The sequence below is a fragment of the Haematobia irritans genome, chromosome 5 (genome assembly GCF_050003625.1).
Source record: "Haematobia irritans isolate KBUSLIRL chromosome 5, ASM5000362v1, whole genome shotgun sequence".
Lineage (NCBI taxonomy): Eukaryota > Metazoa > Arthropoda > Insecta > Diptera > Muscidae > Haematobia > Haematobia irritans.
In genome coordinates, this window is record NC_134401.1 from 120,739,218 (window position 1) to 120,762,271 (window position 23,054).

Consider the following 23,054-nt stretch of genomic DNA (forward strand, 5'->3'; position numbering starts at 1 on the left):
GGAGACATTAAAGGTGATTGCCCACACGGTCTCAGCGCGGGTGCTATCAAAATCGGATGAAACCTGTACAGTGATTGCTGAGTTCGATTCAGACACAACGGTGTCCCGTATTCTAGGATCTACCGGAAATTTAGCAGGATCCAAAATATCAATAAGCCGAGACTTAAACCCAAGGCGTCAGCGTAACAAAATAAATAATCTGTCCATCAAAAAACTAATATGGAATGAATGTAAAAAACTGAAGATAATGGTTAGGGATGACAGGTTGAAAATCAATGATAAATGGTTCACTTGGAATTCCCAAAACGAATTAGTTTGTGGCAAAGAAAAAGCTGAAACGGTTTTGAGGCTGTTATACGGTGGAGAAATTCAAACAGAGATTTTAAATACAATTATTGAGAAAGTAAATTCAAAAAACTTTTAAAATACTTTAGTCCATCTAACGAAGAAATCAATCTAAAACCTTTAACAATCATATCATATAATGTAAATGGGCTTGAAAATAAATTTTTGTAACCTAATTTTTTCCAATACATAATGAGCTTTGATATAATCATATTAATAGAAACACATATAATAGAAGGAAAACACTCTAGAGTTGAGAAATATATACAGGGTTTTGATATATCATGGATTTACGCAAAGAAGGTTAGTCAATTTGGAAGAGCATCTGGTGGAATCATGGTGGCAGTAAATAAAAAAGTAAAGGAAAGAGATATTAAGTATGAATTCAAGGAAATGGATACATTGTTGATAATTAACTTGTATTGTGGTAGACAAGAACTGGCAATTGTACCTCTTTACATTCGAAGTGCGGATTGGGACAATGAATTTTCGACCCTAAACAAAAATATGTGTGAATTCGAAGTCGATAATGCCGTACTGGTGGGAGATGTGAATGTCAGACTGGGAGAATTACAGCAGTGCTTTGCACCAATATGTGAAGATAGTTGGTCCGCTTGCACTAAAGAAAGGAAATCTATGGATAAGGAAGTTAATGTTAGAGGGAAAAAATATATGGATTTCTGTAATAATTTCAATCTTAGAATTTTAAATGGACAGACAAATGGCGATGAAGATGGACAATTCACATATATCAGTACAATAGGCTCTTCCGTAAATGATATCTGTGCAGCATCGCTAGAGTTGTTGGACTTAGTACAGTCGTTTAAGGTAGATGAACAAATATGGTCAGACCACTTGCCTGTAATATTGGAAATAAAGATTGGAAATAATGAAAAATACAACAAACTTAGTCTGTTGCCGAAACTCTCTTGGAAAACATCTAATAAATCTGATTACCAGAGACTCTTAAATATAAACCTCTCAAAGCAAAATGAATATACTGAAATAAAAGAGCTTACAGATATTATAGTGTCTTCTACGGAGTCATCATATATTCCAGGATTCTCTCCCAAACACAAATGGTTCGATACAAAATGCCACTGGGCTCGAAAAAAGGTATTCAAGTCTTTAAATAAATATCGAACAACTAAAAATGAAAAATGTAAAGAAACTTATCTGAAGTACAGGAGTCAATACAAGGAAATATGTCAATCTGCTAAGAAGAAATACCTCGCATATCTAAACCAAAAGATAAATAGTATCAGCAACACAAAAGAATGGTGGAAGTTAGTAAAAGAAATTAACAACCAAGAATTTCGAGTTGGTAAAGCAATAACCGCGGAATTGTTTAGAGACCATTTCATTAAATTGTTAAACCCTGCAAAAGCTTCCTCAGATTTTCATTATGCCCCTGTTATGATCCATAACGACCAGTTGGATAGAGATATAGAACTAGAAGAAGTCAAGGACATGCTGTCAAAAGTCAAGCTCAATAAGGCCCCTGGAGAGGATAGAGTACCTTATGAATTTTATATAAACGCTACAGATGAGTTCTTACTACAACTATCCAAGGTATATACGAGTACATATAGAAGGAATTATGTAGAGGAATCTATGGTAAAGACAACAATATTTCCAATTCATAAAAAGGGAAATGTCGATGATCCTGCAAACTACAGGGCGATATCTTTTATGAATGCTGCAGCCAAAATCTTCATGGGAATATTGAACAATAGACTAATCAACTGGGTGGAGGAAAATAGAGTTATGGTAGAATACCAGGCGGGGTTCAGAAAATTCTATTCAACGGTAGACAATATATATAATTTGACCGCCATAGCAGCTATAAAACTAGCAGAGAAGAAAAAGCTATACGCATTTTTTGTCGATTTCAGAGCCGCATTCGACAAAGTATCGAGGAAAGCACTCATATACAAACTCTACTCATTGGGTATCTCATATAAATTTGTCAGAATGATAGAAAGCATATATCAATACACAAGATCTGCCGTCTGGAATGGGGAGGAGTTATCTACATATTTCGACACAAACTCGGGCGTCAAGCAAGGATGTCTTTTGTCACTTTTACTCTTCGCCTTGTATATAAATGACCTACACGAATATTTGGAGGATGGGATATTCGTAGGAGGTAAAAATATTCGAATTTTAATGTATGCAGACGACATTGTTATCATGGCCGATGAGATACAAAAGTTGCAAAACATGATCCTAAAACTTGAAGAATACTGTACAATGTGGAACATGGAAGTCAATACCGACAAATCCAAAATTATGATTTTCAGAAATGGGGGACGACTATCAAACCAAGAAAAGTGGTATTTCAATGGACAGGAAATTGAGATTGTAAAATCATACGTATACCTCGGAGTGGTACTCACGTCAAGGCTAAGCTTTCAGAGTCACGTTGATAACCGAACTAGCCAGTCAAAAAGCGCAATAAACTCCACATGGAAGAACTTTTTAAAAATAGATAGTATTGATTTGCAAATGAAATGGGAAATCTACCTTGCAGTCTGCAGATCAATTCAAGCATATTCTGCACAGGTCTGGGGTTATACACATTTCGAGGAAGTCGATAAATTGCAGCGATTTTTCATAAAACGTGTACTTAAACTCCCAGAAAATACACCAAACTATGTAATAGATCTTGAAACAAATATTGAAGATGCTCACATGTACACACTTCAACTCCATCTGCAATACATTTACAGAACATTGTTTGAATACAAGGCAGATAGATTACCGAATTTCTTCAGTAAAATCCTTTTGCAGAAGAATTTATCATGGGCAAAAACGATAAATGAACTGTTATCACATCTTGGGGAAGGAAACCTAGAACTTAATACAACCAACTTGATGTGGCGCCACATTTGTTCCAGACTGGTCCAAACGCATAGCTGGGTTAATAGATTGAATAAAATTGAGAACGCAATGGGAAGTAGTACAAGAATTTACAGATTCCTTGATTTTAGCAAGGGAAGTTCATACTTAAACGGATCTTACAATCAGAAAGAAATAACATTGATAATGAGAGCACGAGCTGATATGCTTTACTTAAATGGCAACAAGTTCACATCAAATGAAGAGATAAAACTATGTACGATTTGCAATCTTCGGGAAACGGAATCCATACAACACTTCCTTGGGAGATGTCCAATCTTTGTAGAGATTAGACGGCAAATATTCGGGACAGATCTATTATCCCAAAATGAAATTCTTAATATATTAAATGGACAAGAAGCAAACGGCTGGAAAGATCTTTTAATCTACTTAAAACTAGCAATGAAGTACAGAGCAGCTATAATTAATGAATTTTATTAATAATGTATGTAACTTTAATTGGTAAAAACATATACTATAATGTTTTATTGCAAAAGAATTGGTAACGGCCGACGACACACTTGTCAGAGCCGTATATATATATATTCTTTTTTAGCTTGAAAAAACACATAAGTCCAAAAACGATATGTATTTAATTGTTTAAAATCAATAGTTCGTTAACTGTTACATTTTCATAAATAAAGAATACTACTACTACTACTACTACTACTATACCAATATCATGTACCAAATTTCAGGCGGATCGGATGAAATTTGCTTCTCTTTGAATTGAAATTTTCTTCTCTTTGAGGCTCCGCAAGCCAAATCTGGGGATCGGTTATATAGGGGCTATATATAATTATGGACCGACGTGGTCCAATTTTTGCATGGTTGTTAGAGACCATATACCAACACCATATACCAAATTTCAGCCGGATCGGATGAAATATGCTTCTATTAGAGGCTCCACAAGCCAAATCTGAAGGTCCCTTTATATGAGGGCTATACGTAAAAGTGGACCAATATTGCCCATTTTCAATACCATCCGACCTACAACGATAGCAACTACCTGTGCGAAGTTTCAAGTCGATAGCTTGTTTCGTTCGGAAGTTAGCATGATTTCAACAGACGGACGGACATGCTTAGATCGACTCAGAATTTCACCACGACCCAGAATATCTATACTTTATGGGGTCTTAGAGCAATATTTCGATGTGTTACAAACGGAATGACAAAGTTAATATACCCCCATCCTATGGTGGAGGGTATAAAAATAAATAATAATAATAATAATAAGGAACAACTCATGGCTGAATAAAGAGTTTGAATCACGATTACGAAAACAAAAATGTCAATATGTTGTGTTTACAATTTTAAGAAGTCAAAATCAGCTGATAAAAGAATCGTATGGTATTGATAAAAGTGGCAATTATTTATTCTTTCAATTGTCCTGAAAAAAAAATACTTCAAATCCAGAGAAAAGTGAAGGTTCAAATTTAATTGCGTCACCAATGAGTTCTTGTGAAGTCAATAATTCATCCGGGGAACGCCGATATGAGACAAATAAGACTATATTACCGACCAAAGTTCGCCAGCTATTAACAAAAACTGTTCATGATGCAGTTTAAAAACTGATGTGCATGGTATTTTGGGACTGGGATATGTTATCAAGATACTAAAGTCGTCTTCGAATAATTCTCCAGCTAGATGCATTTGCTAGAGCTGCAACCACCATAAATATATGATTTTGGCGACTTAAAATTTTGTCGAAATAAAAAAATTGTTATCATATGGGCCCATGATTTAATCTTCTTATTCAGCCATGGAACAACTCAGGAAGTAGTTAGAATGTCATGTCGTAGTGTCATATTAGGTTCATACCACAAACATTTGAATAGACGTTTTGATGCATCGTGTTCAATGGCGTTTGTGGCTGAGTGTGCTAAGGCGTTCTGTTATGGTGCCAACAGACCCAGGTTCAACCCCCGGTGGAAGCGAAGAAGTTTTTCAATTTGTAAAAATTAGATAATAAGAAAATAAGAGTGTAACAAAAAATACTGATAAAAATAAAAAGTGAAATTGGAAAACAAATTTTTATACCCTGTGCCCCATTGTGGTGTCTTTGGCAATATTGCTCAGGACGGGTCCCTGAGTTGATACCCTCCACCATAGGCTGGGGGGTATATTAACTTTCTCATTCCGTTTGTAACACATCGAAATATTGCTCTAAGACCCCATAAAGTATATATATTCTGGGTCGTGGTGAAATTCTGAGTCGATCTAAGCATGTCCGTCCGTCCGTCTGTTGAAATCACGCTAACTTTCGAACGAAACAAGCTATCGACTTGAAACTTGGCACAAGTAGTTGTTATTGATGTAGGTCGGATGGTATTGAAAATGGGCCATATCCAACCACTTTTACGTATAGCCCCCTATATAAACCGACGCTCAGATTTGGCTTGCGGAGCCTCTTGGAGGAGCAAAATTCATCCGATCCAGTTGAAATTTGGTACATGGTGTTTTGTACATGGTCTCTCACAACCATGCAAAAATTGGTCCAAATCGGTCCATAATTATATATAGCCCCCATATAAACTGATCCCCAGCTTTGGCTTACGGAGCCTCTAAGAGAAGCAAATTTTATCCGATCTGGCTGAAATTTGGTACATAGTACTAGTATATGGTCTTCAACAAACATGCAAAAATTGGTCCACATTGGTCCATAATTATATATATATATATATAGCCCCCATATAGACCGATCCCCAGATTTGGCTTGCGGAGCCTCTAAGAGAAGTAAAATTCATCCGATCCGGCTGAAATTTGGTACGTGGTGTAAGTATATGATCTCTAACCACTGTGCGAAAATTAGTCCACATCGGGCCAAAATTATATATAGCCCCCATATAAACCGATCCCCAGATTTGGCTGGCGGAGCCTCTAAGAGAAGCAAATTCATCCGATCCGGCTGAAATTTGGTACAGGGTTTCTAATAACTTTGCAAAAATTGGTTCACATCGGTCCATATTTATATATATACCCCATATAAACCGATCCCCAGATTTGTCCTCCGGAACCTTTTGGAGGAGCAAAATTCATCCGACCCGGTTGAAATTTGGTACGCTGAAAAAACAGTGAACCCACCAGGAAGAAAACTTTCGGTTAATTTTAGAAAATTTTGAATATTTGTAGAAAAATTCAACTAAACAGTATTACAAATGTTGGCATCACGCTGATGTCATAAAAATAAGTAAATATTTTTCGACAAATTCAAGAAAATTTATTAGACATAACTAAGTTTTTTCACTTGATAAATAACATTTTGTAGTTGGAAGGAAAAATGTGGAGTTCAAAATTTCAAGAATGTCTTTAGTGACATACGAAGTTCATGATTGACGCATTTTTCGTAAAATTTACAAATTTAAAGAAATTCTGAACTATTTTGTGGAAGACACGAATTTGGTTTATCTTTATGCTTCATTTGAGTGTATTTTTTTCATCGGTTTTAGTTAATTTAACTAACTTACACAAAAAGTTATTAGAGTAAAGGAAACTTTCTCCAAACATAATAATTGCATGAACTAAAATAAAGCTAAATTGGCTTTAGTGAAATAGAGAGTTCACTTTTTTTTGAGTGTACGTGGTGTTATTATATGGTCTCTAACAACGATGCAAAAATTGGACCAATATCGGTCCATAATTTTATATAGCCCCTATATAAACCGTTCCCCAGATTTGATCTCCGGAGCCTCTTGGAGAAGCAAAATTCATCCGATCCGGTTGAAATTTGGAACGTGGTGTTAGTATATTGTCACTAATAACCATGCCAAAATTGATCCATATCTGTCTATAGTTATATATAGCCGATCCTCAATCCTCACAAAAATTGGTCCATATCGGTTCGTAATCATGGTTGCCACTCGAGCCAAAAATAATCTACCAAAATTTTATTTCTATAGAAAATTTTGTCAAAATTTTATTTCTATAGAAAATTTTGTCAAAATTTTATTTCTATAGAAAATTTTGTCAAAATTGTATTTCTATAGAAAATTTTGTCAAAATTTTATTTCTATAGAAAATTTTGTCAACATTTTATTTCTATAGAAAGTTTTGTCCAAATTGTACTTCTATAGAAAATGTTGTCGAAATTTTATTTCTATAGAAACTTTTGTCAAAATTTTATTTCTGTAAACAATTCTGTCAAACTTAATTATATACGTATTTAAAGGCCTTTTTTATTTTAATGTATACCACGGATGGACTAGCTTGCAATTTAGAAGACGGTGTTAGGAAGTGTTAAGATACCTTGCCATCGGCGAGTGTTACCGCAACCCAAGTAATTCGATTTTGGATGACAGTCTTCAGTCAATCCATGGTGGAGGGTACATAACCTTCGGCCTGGCCGAACTTACGGTCGTATGTACTTGTTTTTTTATAATTTCTTCATACAAATGAACTTCCAAGGCAAAACTTCTAAAGCAATGCAAAGGATCCAAAAAATGGAGTCCTTCCATTTTATGACAAGCCCATGTCGAATTCATTGGAGATAATCCAAGTTTGCACTACTTCTGGATCACAAATTGGGAAACCAAACTACTTTTTTCGAAGCTCTTTTTTTTGCTGTGTATGTTTAGCTCAATGACAAGGGACCTCCTTTTTAGAGCTGAGTCCGAACGGCGTTACCCATTGCAGTGAAACCACTTAGAGAAGCTTTGAAACACTCAGAAATGTCACCAGCATTACTGAGGTGGGATGATCCACTGCTGAAAAACTTTTTGGTGTCTGCGTTGAACAAGGCGGGCATGTTAACCATTGCACCACGATGGCTCGCTACTTTGGACCTTACTTTTACGAAGGTAAGGTAGAAACCCAGTAAAAAAAATTTGGAAGTACTTCTAAGAGCACAACTTTAAAAGCATTTCCAAAATATGTCCTCCAAAGATGTTCTTTATTTTAACCACTCAGGAAGTTCTTTTAATTCAATTGTTTATAACTAGTTCTTTTCATATTTTTATAGGGTAAGTTTAACTTTTTTTGTTTCAAATATGTTAAAAACAAAGTAAGGATTAATAAAATGGTACAAATTATTTAAATTCAGTGGAACGGCTGTGGAAATGGTGGACATCCTTCCTATGACAAGCCCATGTTAAATGCATCGCTTCTGCGCCAATTTTGCACCACTTCCGGATCCAAAAAGCACATTTTCACTAATTTTTTGGCTACGTTTTTTGTCTGGGAAAGGTTACAATGAATGGACGATTAATGATTTTTTTTATGGTCAGAATTGAATTCGAATTCATAGTATCAAAAAACAATGGGTTCTTTACGGGAAACGTCCGACATCTTGCCATTTAATGTTCTGCTTCAATTCCTCCTTTAGTGGAAGATAAAGTATACGTTAACAGGACTAAAGAATCCACTTTTTGTTTTGGTTATGTCAATTTTCATGAAATGATATGACACTGTAAGTGCGGTCGTGGTAAACTGATTTCGCTGATACAGCCCTGCACTCACAAAGTTTATTTCGATCCAAAAATCGAAATTAGGATTAAGCATTTTGGTATTGATTCCATGCCAAATGTGCTGCTTCTTCAAAATAAATTTATTTAAATAAAGAAAACGATTTTTTTTTAAATTTTTTTTCGTATAATGTCAGATCTGGAAAGCGTAGTGTTAAGTAAGGTAAAGATTAAATACCATTAAAAAAAAGCTTGAGTTCATTAACCTCAACACTCAAAGAAAACTTGCTTTCCTTCGGTACGAAATTTTAGACAACCCGAAGTTCTTTTCAGAGATGGTCCCAGTAGATTATCTAACAAAAGCAAAACGTTTTGGGTTTTCAAATGTTTTTTTTTCTTTGCGTGTATGTTTTGTTTATAAGGAAAAATCAATCTCAAATAAAGTAAGACCTAAATGGTTTTAAAAAAACTTATACTGTACAAATTCTTATATTATCAAAAACTAAGTATTTATATTTTTGACGTATGGGAAAATACGACCTACATGTTTGTCAAATGCCTTACAGATTACGATTCTTTTGGAACAATTAGTCACGAAATTCTAATTAGCGATTTCAATGATGATTTACCCCAACAATTATCTCTAATATGTTTTTTTATACCCACCACCATAGAATGGTGACGGGGGTATAATAAGTTTGTCATTCCGAAATATCGATTTCCGACTATATAAAGTATATATATTCTTGATCAGAGAGAAATTCTAAGACGATATAAGCATGTCCGTCTGTCTGTTGTAATCACGCTACAGCCTTCAATAATGGCGCTATCATCCTGAAATTTGGCACAGATTAGTTTTTTGTTTGCAGACAGGTAAAGTTCGGGGGTGGGCTATATCGTCCAAGTTTTGATATAGTTCCCCTTATAAACCGACTTCCCGATTTGGGGTCTTGGGCTTATAAAAACCATAGAAATTAAAATCTAGAGGTACTTGAGGTCCATAAAAAGGTGTGCCGAAAATAGTGCCCATCGGTCCATGTTATGGTATAGCCCCCATATAGACCGATCTTCCGATTTTGCTTCTTGGGCTTCTGGAAACTATATTTACTGTCCGATTTGCCTGAAATTGGAAATCTAGAAGTATTTTGGGCCCATAAAAAGGTTCGCCGAAAATGGTGCCCATCGGTCCATGTTTTGGTATAGCCCACATATAGACCGATATCCCGATTTTGCTTCTTGGGCGTCTAGAAACTGTATTTTCTATCCGATTTGCCTGAAATTGAAAATCTAGAGGTATTTTAAGATCACAAATAGGTGTGTCGCAAATGGTGCCTATTGGTCCATATTTTGGTATAGCCCCCATATAGACCGATCTCCCGATTTTGCTTCTTGGACGTGTAGAAACTGTATTTACTATCTGATTTGCCCGAAATTGAAAATCTAGAGGTATTTTAGGACCATGAATAGGTGTGTCGAAAATGGTCCGTATCGGTCCATGTTTAGGTATAGTCGTGCCGAAAATAGTGCCCATAGGTTCATGTTTTGGTATAGCCTCCATATAGACAGATCTCCCGATTTTTATTCTTGGGTTTCTATAAACTGTATTTATTACCCGATTTGCCTGAAATTGGAAATCTAAAGGTATTTTGGGACCCCAAATATGTGTGCCGAAATTGAGGCGTATCGGTCCATTTTTTGGTATAACCCCCATATTGACCGATCTCTCGATTTTACTCTTGGGCTTCTAGAGACTATATTTTCTAGCCGATTTGCCTGAAATTGAAAATCTAGAGGTATTTTAAGATCACAAATAGGTGTGTCGCAAATGGTGCCTATTGGTTCAGATTTTGGTATAGCCCCCATATAGACAGATCTACCGATTTTATTTCTTGGGCGTTTAGAATCCGTAGTTTTTATCCAATTTGCCGGAAATTAGAAATATAAACGTACACAGAAAAAAAATTCACGAAAATTTTTCCAATTAAAATTTTAATTGAGTTTTAAACAAGTATATACGGCCGTAAGTTCGGCCAGGCCGAATCTTATGTACCCTCCACCATGGATTGCGTAGAAACTTCTGCGAAAGATTGTCATCCACAACGAATTATTTGCGTTGTGGTAATACTTACCGATGGCAAGGTATCTTAAAACTTCTTAACACCGTTTTCTAAATTGTGAGTTAGTCCATACGTGGTATATATTAGACAAAAAAAGTTATGTATAGGTAAGTCTACAAATAATTACGAATCGATATGGACTTTTGCGCGGTACGTGAGGAACCAGAATTGAAATATGGGGGTCGCTTATATGGGGGCTACAATTATTATCTTGATATGGGCCAATTTATGTGTGATTAAGATCGATTTATCTGAGGGCTATATATAACTATAGACCGATATGGACCAAGTTAGACATGGTTGTTAACCCCCTTATATTGGCCATATACTAGCACAATGTACCAAATTTCATCTGACTCGGATGAAATTTGCTCCTCCAAGAGTCTCCAAAACCAAATCTTGGGATCGGTTTATATGGGGGCTATATATAATTATGGACTGATATGGACCAATACCTGCATGGTTGTTAGATACCATATAATAACACCACCAAATCTGGGGATGGGTTTATAGGGGGGCTATATATAATTATGGACTGATATGAACCAATTCCTGCATGGTTGTTGGATACCATATACTAACATCACGTACCAAATTTCAACCAAATCGGATGAATTTTGCTCTTCCAAGGGGCTCCGGAGGTCAAATCTAGGGATCGGTTTATATGGGGGCTATATATAATTATGGACCGATGTGGACCAATTTTTGCATAGTTATTAGAGACCATATACTAACACCATGTACCAAATTTTAGCCGGATCGGATGAAATTTGCTTCTCTTTGAGGCTCCGAAAGCCAAATCGGGGGATCGGTTTATATGGGGGCTATATATAATTATGTACCGATGTAGACTAATTTTTGCATGGTTGTTAAAGACCATATAGAAACACCATGTACCAAATTTCAACCGGATCGGATGAAATTTGCTTCTCTTAGAGGGTCTGCAAGCCAAATTTGGGGGTTCCTTTATATGGGGGCTATACGTAAAAGTGGACCGATATGGCCCATTTGCAATACCATCCTACCTACATCAATAACAACTACTTGTGCCAAGTTTTAAGTCGATAGCATGTTTCGTTCGGAAGTTAGCGTGATTTCAACAGACGGACGGACGGACGTTCGGACATGCTCAGATCGACTCAGAATTTCACCACGACCCAGAATATATATACTTTATGGGGTCTTAGAGCAATATTTCGATGTGTTACAAACGGAATGACAAAGTTAATATACCCCCATCCTATGGTGGAGGGTATAAAAATATTCAATTAAAAATTTAATTGATTCAACAAATTTTTTAATTGAAACAAAAATCACTCACAAAAATTAATAGTATCAATTAATTTTTTAATTGGATCAAGTAATTTTTTAATTGGCCTTCAATTAATTTTTTAATTGAGACTATCATTTCTGTGATTGAAGACATTTCAATTAAAAAATTAATTGGATCAATTAATTTCGTGATTGAACCAGAAAAAAAAATTTTGTGTGTATCTTAGGACCATAAAGAGGTCTGTCGAAAATGGTCCGTATCGGTCCATGTTTTGGTATTTGAGGAACATTAAGAGGTGGTGAGTATTGGTCCATATTTTGGTATAGCCCCATATAGGCACAACTCCCGAATTTATTTCTAGGACTTCTGGAATCCGGCTGACTACAAACAGGTAAGCCGAATATGGTGTGTGTCGACCCATGTTTTAGTGTAGCCTCCACATAGACCGATCTCCAGATTTAACTCCTTGGCCTTCTAGAAACCGTAGTTTTTATCCGATTTGCACAAAAATTTAAATATACTGGAATTTTAGACTCTCAAAAATCTGTATCGCATTTATTTGTACCGGTCCATTTGGTAAGGCATCGATATAGGCCGATTTCACTTCTTGAGAGTACACCCAAAGAAAAATATTTTCCTCCGGAATGAAATTTTAGACAAACGAAATTGGCCTTTCGTATAAAGTATTTTCGTTTAGAGCAAACTAGTCCGAATTTTTGATAAGTGATTCAACGATTGTCTCTAAAATGTGTGTCAAAAGCCAACTTTGCTTGTCTAAAATGTCGTTCCTCAGAAAATAAAACACTTCTTTCAGGATATAGCAGTCGCACTGATCATGAAAATTGCTTGAAACTGAAATTAAAATTTCCAGATTTTACTCATCGTATTCATTTAAATAATGGTGGAAAAAATCTACAGATTTAAGATTTCATATCATGGCGTTATTTCATCAAATACACGATATGTTTATGATTTCTCTAAAACTCAAACAAAATTGGTTTTCATAAATCCAGAATCTGATCTGGTCTTCATAGGTAGAAACTTTAAATTTATCTTCGGGAGGCGGGCTGGTTAAACTGATCTGTTTGGGAGAAGATTTGTCATCAAGCCCCCGAAATGCTATATATTATCAAGTAATCCGCTACGACGAAGAGTTTTCAAAGTAAACTATTATATTTGATTCATGGTGGTGGGTATTTAAGATTCGGCCCGGCCGAACTTACTGCTGTATATACTTGTTGTTTGCTTTTTTGGTTTTGTATTTATAATTAGGTGATTTGACTTAAAATAGGCCTCTTTACATGAAAGAAAATTTTGATTGACTAAGGTCAAATTGGTTTTTTTTGCATCTAGACTACAAAGCAAAATAGAATTACAAAATAGGAAATGTCTTTCAGCACTTTATTTTAAATACGTTGTTTACTTTAATCATATCACAATAGAAAATTTTGTCAAAAAAAAAATTATTTCTATCGAAAATTTTGTTAAAATTTTATTTCTATAGAAAGTTTTGTCAAAATTTTATTTCTATAGAAAATTTTTTTCTATAGAATTTTTTTTTATAATTTTATTTCTATAGCAAATTTCCTGAAAATTTTATTGTCGTTAACACATGAAAAAAAGAACAGAGAAAACGAATGAATTCAAATTTGTTTCCTAGCATCAACTACGCGAAACTCAAATTTAAAAGAGAATTGGGTCTTAAATGTAACCTTACTCGAATTCTTCGCTTCTTTGGCCCGGAATCAATACCAAACCCATAAGTGTAAAGACAAAACCTTTGAAACCGGTCAAATTTTTTTCAGTGTACAAAGAGAATATTAGGGTAGGTTCCTCTGTCTGAAGATGCAGCTGCAATGTAATTTGAATATTTATAAACCGAATATGCTAATATGTCTCAATCAGATGCAGATTGCATGCAAACAACAAAATTTTCCATTGTAGGATTCTTTAAAATCGGACATTTTATGCGACTTAACTTCCTAGTTGTTTGACAATTTTAGACTTTGTTTTTTTTTTGTTCTACAAAACCAAATCACATGGTATGCAATTCATTGATTTGCAGTATTTTGCTCTCTTTAATGGGTGCATCATCATCATCTTTTTCAAATATTTGATTTATCAAATGAAATTGTTTAAATACTTGATTATATCAAACGAAATTGTCTTTTATTCAATTGATGGCTTAATTTATTCAAATGGACAAAAATTGCAATACAAATATTTTTATTTGGTTTCACTGACCCTTAGTGTGATGCGATCAAATTTTACATTTCATTGTCATAGCCATTGATTGCTAATTGTTTGGCAAATTTCGTGTAGACACTGTATGGGGATCTAATTTTCTTAGAAACACAAAGGAATCGTGCCAATATTTTCTGCCGAAATTAAATATTAAATAAATTTAAATATCCCATGGATTGTAAACGTGATGCATTTTTTAATTTTTACGTTTTAAGATTACGCCAAGAAGGTATAGTTACTACTTCTACAAAATGACCTGACACGAAAATTAAAATTTTGAAAGATATTGAATTTATAAAAAAAAAAATTCTCAAAATTTTATTTTTATAAAAAATGTTGTCAAAATGTTATTTCTATAGAAAATTTTATCAAAATTTCATTTCATTAGAAAGTTTTGTCAAAATTTAATTTCTATAAAAAGTTTTGTCAAAATTTTACTTCTATAGAAAATTTTCTAAAAATTTTATTTCTATCGAAAATTTCCTCAAAATTTTATTCCTATAGAAAATTTTGTCAACATTTTATTTCTATAGAAAGTTTTATCAAAATTTTATTTCTATAGAAAATTTTGTCCAAATTTTATTTCTATAGAAAATTTTGTCACAATTTTTTTTTTTAGAAAATTTTGTCAAAATTTAATTTCTATAGAAAATTTTGTCAAAATTTTATTTCTATAGAAAATTTTGTCAACATTTTACTTCTGTAGAAAATGTTGTAAAAAACTTTATTTCTATCGAAAAATTTGTCAAAATATTATTTCTATAGAAAATTTTCATTAGTTTTGTTTGTTATTGTTGGTTTCTCTTCAATCGTTATTGTTGTTTTTGATCTCAGCTTAAAATGCATTGACTAAACTACAAGTGTAGCTTAACCAACAGAGGAAAAGTATGCTTGTCAAATTTATTTGGGCAAAGCCCTATAGACTGCAAGATGGTTGGATGTACAGCTGTTTCGGAATTGCCACATTCCTCATCAGCATCCTCTACTTGCAGCAAACCTATCAACCAATTATCAGAATAAATTCAGGCAGTTCACTAAACCCAAAAGTAAACCACACTTGAACCTTCCGAAAAAGGTTTGATAGTCGGCTACTGCCTAAACATATTTGCAAGCATAAAAACTTTATTCTATAGCTAAATTTGTCAATATTTTATTTCTACAGAACATTTGGCAAAATTTTATTTCTATAGCAAATTTTGTCAAAATTTTATATCTATAGAAAATTTTTTTCACAATTTTATTACTATAGAAAATTTTGTCAACATTTTATTTCTAGAAAATTTGGCGAAATTTTATTTATATAGAAAATTTGGCGAAATTTTATTTCTATAGAAAGTGTTGTCAAAATTTTATTTCTATTAAAAATTTTGTCAACATTTTATTTCTATAGAAAATTTTATTCAAAAATGTTATTTTCAACGAAAATTTTGTCAACATTTAATTTCTAGAAAATTTATCGAAATTTTATTTCTAAAGAAAGTGTTGTCAAAATTTTATTCCTACAGAAAATTTTGTCAAAATTATATTTCTATAGAAACTTTCGTCAACATTTTATTTCTATAGAAAATTTTGTCTATAGAAATAAAATTTTGACATTTTCTATCGAAATAAAATATTGAAATTTTTTTTAAATAAAAATTAGGAAAAAATTAACTAAATAGATTTTCTATAAAAATAAAATGTTGTCAAAATTTTATTTATGTAGAAAATATTGTCAAAATTTTATTTGTATAAAAATGTTTGTCAAAATTGTATTTCTATAGAAAATTTCGTCAACATTTTATTTCTATAGAAAATTTTGTCTATAAAAATAACATTTTTACAACATTTTCTATAGAAATAAAATTTTTTCTTTAGAAATAAAATTAACCAAATTTTCTATAAAAATAAAATGTTTCCAACATTTTATTTCTGTAGAAAATTTTGTCAAAATTTTATTTCTATAAAAAAATTTGTCAAAATTTAATTTCTTTAGAAAATTTAGTAAAAATTTTATTTCTGTAGAAAATTTTGTCAAATTTTAATTTCTATAAAAAATTTTGTCAAAATTTTATTTCTATAGAAATTTTTTTCAAAATTTTATTTCAATAGATAATTTTGTCAAAATTTTATTTCTGTAGAAAATTTTGTCAAAATTTAATTTCTATAGAAAATTTTTCCAAAATTTTATTTCAATAGAAAATTTTGTCAAAATTTTATTTCTATAGAAAATTTTGTCAAAATTTTATTTCTATAGAAAATTTTGTCAAAATTTGATTTCTATAGAAAATTTTTTCAAAATTTTATTTCTATAGAAAATTTTTTCAAAATTTTATTTCAATAGAAAATTTTGTCAAAATTTTATTTCTATAGAAAATTTTGTCAAAATTTTATTTCTATAGAAAATTTTGTCAACATTTTATTTCTCTAGAAAATTTTGTCAAAATTTAATTTCTATAGAAATTTTTTTCAAAATTTTATTTCAATAGAAAATTTTGTTAAAATTTTATTTCTACAGAAAATTTTGTCAAAATTTTATTTCTATAGAATTTTTTTTATAATTTTATTTCTATAGAAAATTTTGTCAAAATTTTATTTCTATAGAAAATTTTGTCAAAATTTTATTTTTAAAGAAACTTTCATTCAAAAATTTTATTTTCAACGAAAATGTTTTCAACATTTTATTTCTATAGAAAATTTTGTCAAAATTTTATTCCTGCAGAAAATGTTGTCAAAATTGTATTGTATGTATAGAAAATTTTGTCTATAGAAATAAAATTTTGACATTTTCTATAGAAATAAAATTTGGTCAACATTTTCTGTAGAAATAAAATTTTGAAAAATTTTTGTTTAAAAATAAAATTTAGAAAAAAATTAACCAAATTTTCTATGAAAATAAAATTTGTCAAAATTTTATTTATACAGTAATCCCTCTATTTACGTCGTGATTGGTTCCGGAATTTGACGACGTTAATCGAAACGACGTAAAACGAATTAAAACTTGCTCATACTTACTCCTGAGTCCATTTAATTATGTATGTATATGGGTGTACATAATAAACAACTTGAAGAATAAAAGTAATTCAGTCTTTTATCCATAAAAAATAAATAATTAAATATATATCCATAAAGCAGGCATAAAAAACAATTCATTATTCCAAAATATCAGGGTTTAAAACTTAAGTTCATAAACAAATGAAAAAACGTTACGTTATATACATATAAAAAAACATCGTCACTTCGACAATTGCGTATATATGCAATGTCAATCAGAGTTTGACGAATTTCGGTAAGAATTTCAGTAATAAATGTTGCAATGTCATCATCGTTGGTACTTATTTCACTAATGGAAGGAGTCTCTGATAAAGCTGGCAAAAAAATCGACGACGTCAATCGAATGGCAACGTAAATCGAAGTTGGATGGAACAAAAAACTTGACGACGTAAATCGAAACAACGTAAACCGAGACGACGTAAATCGAGGGATTACTGTATAGAAAATTCTTTAAAAATAAAATTTAGAAAACAAATTAACCAAATTTTATATAAAAATGAAATGTTTCCAATATTTTATTTCTGTTGAAAATTTTGTCAAAATTTTATTTCTATAGAAAATTTTGTCAAAATTTAATTTCTATAGAAAATTTTTTCAAAATTTTATTTCAATAGATAATTTTGTCAAAATTTTATTTCTGTAGAAAATTTTGTCAAAATTTAATTTCTATAGAAAATTTTGTCAACATTTAATTTCTATAGAAAATTTTATCAAAATTTATTTTTTTTTCCGAAAATTTTATCAAAATTTATTTTTTTTTCCGAAAATTTTATCAAAATTTATTTTTTTTCCGAAAATTTTGTCAATATTTTATTTCTATAGAAAATTTTGTCCAAATTTTATTTCTATAGAAAATTTTGTCAAAATTTTATTTCTATAGAAAATTTTGTCAAAATTTTATTTCTATAGAAAATTTTGTCAAAATTTTATTTCTATAGAAATATTTGTAAAAATTTCATTTCTATAGAAAGTTTTGTCAAAATTTCATTTCTATAGAGGGTTTTGTCAAAATTTTATTTCTATAGAAAATTTTGTCAAAATTTCATTTCTATAGAAAGTTTTGTAAAGATTTCATTTCTATAGAAAGTTTTATCAAAATTTTGCTTCTATAGAAAATTTCCTCAAAATTTTATTTCAATCGAAAATTTCCTCAAAATTTTATTCCTATAGAAAATTTTGTCAACATTTTATTTCTATAGAAAATTTTGTAAAAAGATTTTATTTCTATCGAAAATTTTATCAAAATATTATTTCAATAGAAAATTTTCTTAACATTTTATTTCTACAGAACATTTGGCGAAATTTTATTTCCATAGAAAATTTTGTTCAAATGTTATTTCTACAGAAAATTTTGTCAAAATTTTATTTCTATAGAATTTTTTTTTTTATAATTTTATTTCTGTAGAAAATGTTGTCAAAAGTTTATTTCTACAGAAAATTTTGTCAAAATTTTATTTTTCATAGAAACTTTTATTCAAAAATTTTATTTTCAACGAAAACTTTTTCAACATTTTATTTCTATAGAAAATTTTGTCAAAATTTTATTCCTACAGAAAATGTTGTCAAAATTGTATTTCTATAGAAAATTTCGTCAACATTTTATTTCTATAGAAAATTTTGTCCACAGAAATAAAAGTTGGCCAACATTTTCTTTAGAAATAAAATTTTGAAAAATTTTTCTTTAAAAATAAAATTTAGAAAAAAATTAACCAAATTTTCTATAAAAATAAAATGTTGTCAACATTTTATTTATGTAGAAAATTTTGTCAAAATTTTATTTCTATAGAAAATTTTGTCTATAGTAGTAAAATTTCGATAACATTTTCTATAGAGATTAAAATTTGAAATTTTTTTCTTTAAAAATAAAATTTAGAAAAAAAAATTAATCAAATTTTCTATAAAAATAAAATGTTGTCAAAATTTTATTTCTATAGAAAATTGTGTCAAAATTTTATTTCTATAGAAAATTTTGTCAACATTTTATTTCTATAGAAAATTTTGTCAAAATTTTATTTCTATAGAAAATTTTGTCTATAGTAGTAAAATTTCGATAACATTTTCTATAGAAATAAAATTTCGACAACATTTTCGTTAGAATTAAAATTTTGAAAATTTTTTCTTTAAAAATAAAATTTAGAAAAAAAATAACCAAATTTTCTATAAAAATAAAATGTCAAAATTTTATTTGTGTAGTAAATCTTGTCAAAATTTTATTTCTATAGAAAATTTTGTCAAGATTTAATTTCTATAAAAAATTTTGTCAAATTTTTACTTCTATAGAAAAATTTGTCAAAATTGTATTTCTATAGAAAATTTCGTCAACATTTTATTTCTATAGAAAATTTTGTCAAAATTTTATTTCTATAGAAAATTTTGTCAAAATTTTATTTCAATAGAATATGTTGCCAAAATGTTATTTCTATAGAAAATTGTGTCAAAATTTTATATCTTTAGAAAATTTTGTCCACAGAAATAAAAGTTGGCCAACATTTTCTATAGAAATAAAATTTTGAAAAATTTTTCTTTAAAAATAAAATTTAGAAAAAAATTAACCAAATTTTCTATAAAAATAAAATGTTGTCAACATTTTATTTATGTAGAAAATTTTGTCAAAATTTCATTTCTATAGAAAATTTTGTCAAAATTTTATTTCTATAGAAAATTTTGTCAACATTTTATTTCTATAGAAAATTTTGTCTATAGTAGTAACATTTCGATAACATTTTCTATAGAGATTAAAATTTGAAATTTTTTTCTTTAAAAATAAAATTTAGAAAAAAAAATTAATCAAATTTTCTATAAAAATAAAATGTTGTCAAAATTTTATTTCTATAGAAAATTGTGTCAAAATTTTATTTCTATAGAAAATTTTGTCAAAATTTTATTTCTATAGAAAATTTTGTCAAAATTTTATTTCTATAGAAAATTTTGTCAACATTTTATTTCTATAGAAAATTTTGTCTATAGTAGTAAAATTTCGATAACATTTTCTATAGAAATAAGATTTCGACAACATTTTCGTTAGAAATAAAATTTTGAAAATTTTTTCTTTAAAAATAAAATTTAGAAAAAAATAACCAAATTTTCTATAAAAATAAAATGTTGTCAAAATTTTATTTGTGTAGTAAATTTTGTCAAAATTTTATTTCTATAGAAAATTTTGTCAAGATTTAATTTCCATAAAAAATTTTGTCAAAATTTTATTTTTATAGAAAAATTTATCAAAATTGTATTTCTATAGAAAATTTCGTCAACATATTATTTCTATAGAAAATTTTGTCAAAATTTTATTTCTATAGGAATTTTTGTCAACATTTTATTTCTATAGAATATTTTGTCAAAATTTTATGTCTGTAGAAAATTTTGTCAAAATTTTATTTCTTTAGAAAATTGTGTCCAAATTTTGTTTCTATAGAACATTTATCAAAATTTAATTTCTATAGAAAATTTTGTCGAAATTTTATTTCTATAGAAAATTTTGTCAAAATTTTATTTCTATAGAAAATTTTATTGCTATAGAGAATGTTGCCAAAATTTTATTTCTATAGAAAATTTTCCCAAAATTTTTTTTCTAGGCAATGTGAAATGAACTTAATTGACCCTTTCGAATTTGTTCCATTCTCATTATATTTGTATTTGATAATTGTTTAGCAAATTCAATCTCGAAAAAATCTAAATGTCACAAAATCACAAAGAGCCGCAGCCGTATTCATTATCATTTTATGCAAATAAAGAATTGAACAAACAAATAGTTAAATACGTCTCTATCGATCATAAATGTGTCATTATGTATTTGTTTATTTTCTGCTATGAATAATTTTCTTGAAAATTTCCATTCAATGTGATATTTATGTTTTTGTTTTTCTACTGCGAAGATGGTAATGGATGGATCATTTTTGATTGTATGTAAGTAACTAACTTCAGTTTTATCTGGGCTGTAATTCATTGCATTTTCACATTTGAGTGATGGCTGTAAATGTAAACTTGTAAAATGTGTACTAATCTGTTAGTTGTCGTATATGATTACGTGCACAGATTCCCATCAAGTGATAAACCTTAACTTAGTTTAACATTTTGATATTGTAAATTATCAATTTAGACAGACAGATTTGTCTGTTCGCCTATCTTACTGTTTGTTTTCCCAGATGTCCGTTTACTGTTATTAGATTGTAACTTTTTTATGATATTTAGTGAATAATATTTGTTAGTTTTCAGAATGCGGAATATTATATATTCATTATTTATTAGCAACTATATTCAACTACAAATATCATATATTTGTTATATGTTTGCAGTAATATCTATTGTTTGTGCTTAAGTAACAAGAAATTGTTCGTTTAAGTTTACTATTCTAATAGAAGATATCTGAAGTGATAAGTAACGTAGAAATGTCTACATATAACAGAAGGAAAACAAATCCACCTGTACTGTAGGATAAGTGATTTATTTGACTAACTAATGGTCTTTATAAAAAATGTGACACATTCCATTCGCTATTGTTCTTCTGGTTCAGTGAAAATAGGGTTATTTTCTAGTTCATAATTAAAATATCGTGGAAATGTATATGAATGTCCTGTATAGATTTGTAATTGGTGTATTTCTTTTGTAGCCGTACAACCCTTTCTTAATGCTGAACAAAAGAATCTTTGTGATATTTTGGACCATTCCAGGCGAAGAGCCGTCTTGAGATGATGGACACTTTGGTATTTTTTAGTACAAACATTACTCTCCAAAATTCCCCAGACGCAAAAGTCCAACGGCTTGAGATGAGAAGATTTTGGATTGTGCGGTAGAAATGAAGCGATGAACCTCCTTTTTAAGCCATTATTGGTTAATGGGTGCTTTGGTGATTGTGTTGAGTTCCTTTGGGATGTCCATGGTCTGTGGAAGTAAAGTTTGTCTGCCCAGGGCTTCAGTACTGTCTTTAGGACATTTTTACGATAATATTCGGCATATATTTTGCTTCCCGGGCTATGAATACTAGCGGGGAGCGACCATCGGCCCACACCATACCATCGGAGTTCTGGTGGCCAATAAATGGTGTAAATTTTCCTCCTTGGCTCTTTCCATTCTAGATTGTTTTTGTACATCAGTGAGTTGACGCACTTTTTAGAACTTCAATGGCTTTAGACCAAACTAATTTTTCAACCTGTATTGCTTCCGTTCTCGCTATATGCTCAGCTCACGAGCGATTTAGAAATGATATCAATCTGAAATTGGTTGCAATACATATCAGCCTCTAATATATTTATACATTTAAAATAATTTCTACTACCATGACTCGAACTTGGGTTTTATGCTCCATAGGCGTTGGCAATACAGCACCTTGCACAACCGAAGGAGTTGACATAAAAACGTTTTACGATTATTTCAAGACTTTTCATGGTCAAAGAAAAACTAAGGCCATTAATTAAATCGCGAACGTCTTTGGATGAAACCCAAAGTATTCCGTTTTGAGTTTTCTTTAACGCTTCTGCTTCATTTCGTTACCATCCGTTCTCGATTTTGGAACGTCATTTTTCCTACAAGTTTAAGTATAGTCCGAATTGCGCATTAGCTCATATTTCATTTGGTTTTTATTTTATACCAAAAATTCAATATATCCGCTCATTTAAAGAATATTTCCTTAAATTCAAAATGTATTTTTTACTTCTCGATTTTGGAACGTAATTTTTCCTACAAGTTTAAGTATAGTCCGAACTGCGCATTAGCTCATATTTCATTTGGTTTTTATTTTATACC